The sequence below is a fragment of the Aotus nancymaae genome, unplaced genomic scaffold, assembly GCF_030222135.1.
Source record: "Aotus nancymaae isolate 86718 unplaced genomic scaffold, 86718_ANA_hifiasm-v0.15.2.pri h1tg000062l, whole genome shotgun sequence".
Taxonomy (NCBI): Eukaryota; Metazoa; Chordata; class Mammalia; order Primates; family Aotidae; genus Aotus; species Aotus nancymaae.
In genome coordinates this window covers 12,614,903-12,617,566 of record NW_026988476.1, presented here as the reverse complement: position 1 = coordinate 12,617,566, position 2,664 = coordinate 12,614,903, and the positions used below count along the sequence as shown (strand labels likewise).

Genomic DNA, 2,664 nt, shown 5'->3' with positions numbered 1-2,664 from the left:
GCAGTTTATAGGGAGCACAGATTTGCAACCTCACAACTATACACCCCTGAAATGTGGATTGTGTTTCTTTATCTTTTAATGGTTATGTATGTATTCAAGTGAAGTATCCTTCCAATAATCTGAATCTATAGCTATTCTAAGTATAACATTTTAGCAAACTATTTTCCGAATTCTTTAATTTTAGTTTTCCAAGTATTTTGCAAAATATGGTCAGTGGTCAGACACAGTTGTGTTGGAGTCACTGTAATTATAATTTTTTTTTTTTTTTTTGAGAGAGAACTTGAGAACACACTTCTTATAACATTGACTGTTTTCAGGGATTGAGTGAGGCCCAAGGGGAAAACAGCCAGGTGCTCCCCAGCAGGAAGGCACAGGGGCGTAGGTCCCCGCTGAACTGACTGGACTGCAGTTCCCGGCTTATCCTCTCATGGTCTCTGTCTCAGGACGTTCTGGAACCAGGTTGCTGCCTTAGACTCGGACTTGCTGTTCCTTCTTTTTCACCTCTGCCCAGATGTCCAACAGGTCTTGGATAAACTGCTGGATCATGTCCAGCTGCTTGTGTGTGTCCTCCAGTGCTACCTCAGTCGCCTCATTCAGCTGCTTGCTCACGATCTGGAAGAGGTTCAGCGTGGCCATCTTAATGGTGCCAAGCAGGAGGGTCTTCTTGGCTGCAGTGTTCTGGATGTGCGCCCAGCGAGATTCCCAGATGATGACGTTGCTGCGGGCACGGTCAAAGCGCATCTGCAGCCTTGCCAGCTCATTGTTTTGCTGCAGGATTTCATCATCCTCCTCTTCCATGTAGCGTGCCAGCCGGGCCTTGGCGCTCTCGATCTTCTCCTGCCCCTCCTGAGCAGACTGCATGAGATCGTGGTGCATGCTCACCAGTGTCTTGTAGCGCGATCACCTCATGGATCTCCTCGAACTCGGAGTTCTCCACCACTTTCTCTAGGTACTTGTTGAAGATGGAGTAGTCCTGCAGCTTGGCGCTCAGACGCTGGTGCTCCAGCCGCAGCGCCACCATCTCCTGCTTACCCCTGGTCAGCTCCCGCAGGTGCTGACACCTGAGTTCTCGCTCCTTGTTGACTTTCTTCATGGCTCAGATCCGTTTCTGGTCATTCTCCTGGATGAATTGCTCAAACTTCTGGATGTGAACCTTCAGCTGGGCTTCCTTAACACCCAGTTCCTCCCAGCGCAGGTTCAGGCTTTCCATTCTGAGCTGAAACATCTTCTTCTTCTGCACCATAGCATGATGCATGATCTTCATCTCCTTTTTCTTCTCCAGTAGCCGGATGGATGGCGACTTCAATTCTCCCTGAACATTGGGGAACTTCTGCAGCATCTGCAGCAGCCGCTCCCCATACTGCAGCCGGAAGTACTCTGCCAGGTCTTCCTCTTCCATGATGCCCAGACTCATGGCGGCAGTGACCTCCCGGCCCAGGCAGCTGACTCTTCACAGTGAAATGGTGGGTAGCAGAGCTGCAGGTGGCTCAGGGGTGGTGGCTGCGGTCTTGCTTCTCCCTTCGGCCTTCAGAGTCCCACTGATGACGGTGTTTGAGACTCTGCAGAAGGTGGCTGGAGACAGGATGGGGGGAGATGTGGTTACCTAGCAACAGGCTGCCTGGTTGTGTGGCCCACACGTGGAGCTCAGGAGCTGCCCCCTGCCCCCTGCTCCCATTGGTCCTCCCCTTGCTGGGGTCTTGCCCTCTGCGCCTGCTCTTTGCCCTGAGGAACTCTGGGAAGGCGTCAGGCCTGGTTAGATGCTGGTTGTGACCGAGCCCAGAGCCAGGAGGCAAAGCTTCGGGTGAGTGTGGCTGAAAAGGGGCATCTGGTGGAGGAAGGGCCTTGTGTGGGCGCCCTTCTCCTGGGGTCTCTCTGGGGTTCAGGGGTGGGTGAGGGTGAGGGAGGGGCTGGGCCTTGGCTGGATGGCCGTGAAAAAGAGGAGAGAGTGAAAGGAGGCGCTTAGCGGCGGCAAGGGCGTTGTCGCACGGAGGCCCCAGGTTAGAAACCACGCCACGCGGGAGATACGTGCCAGGTTTTTTGTGTGTTTGTTTTGTTGTTTGTTTGCGCCGCTCTCTCCGCTCCTCTCTGTCTGGGACGGGGAGCAGGTTGGGATGCTGTGGGCTGCGGTGGGCTGTGGTGGGCTGAGGTGGGCTAGGGGGCTCGGGCCGGGACATGTCACAAGCGCCGCAAGCCCGCCCCTTCGCCTTTTTTTTTTTTTTTTTTTTTTTTGAGACAGAGTTTCGCTGTTGTTACCCAGGCTGGAGTGCAATGGCGCGATCTCGGCTCACCGCAACCTCCGCCTCCTGGGTTCAGGCAATTCTCCTGCCTCAGCCTCCTGAGTAGCTGGGATTACAGGCACGCGCCACCATGCCCAGCTAATTTTTTTTTTTTTTTTTTTTTTTTTTTTTTGTATTTTTAGTAGAGACGGGGTTTCACCATGTTGACCAGGATGGTCTCGATCTCTTGACCTCCTGATCCACCCGCCTCGACCTCCCAAAGTGCTGGGATTACAGGCATGAGCCCCCGCACCCGGCTCAAATCAGGCTAGAATATGTTGCCTTCACTATTGAGGCCATTCACTACATATCTTGTAATAAATCATATTTCAGTGTTACAGTTGATCTGAAAAGTGTTTAGAACACAAAAATGTATTTTCCTTTAAGC

The 2,664-nt window shown here is 52.6% G+C and overlaps 1 pseudogene; it reads right to left on the bottom strand.

Moving 5' to 3' along the window:
- Positions 1–468: 468 nt before the first annotated feature.
- LOC105729907 (coiled-coil domain-containing protein 42-like) lies at positions 469–1,414 on the bottom strand (annotated as a pseudogene).
- Positions 1,415–2,664: the final 1,250 nt, after the last annotated feature.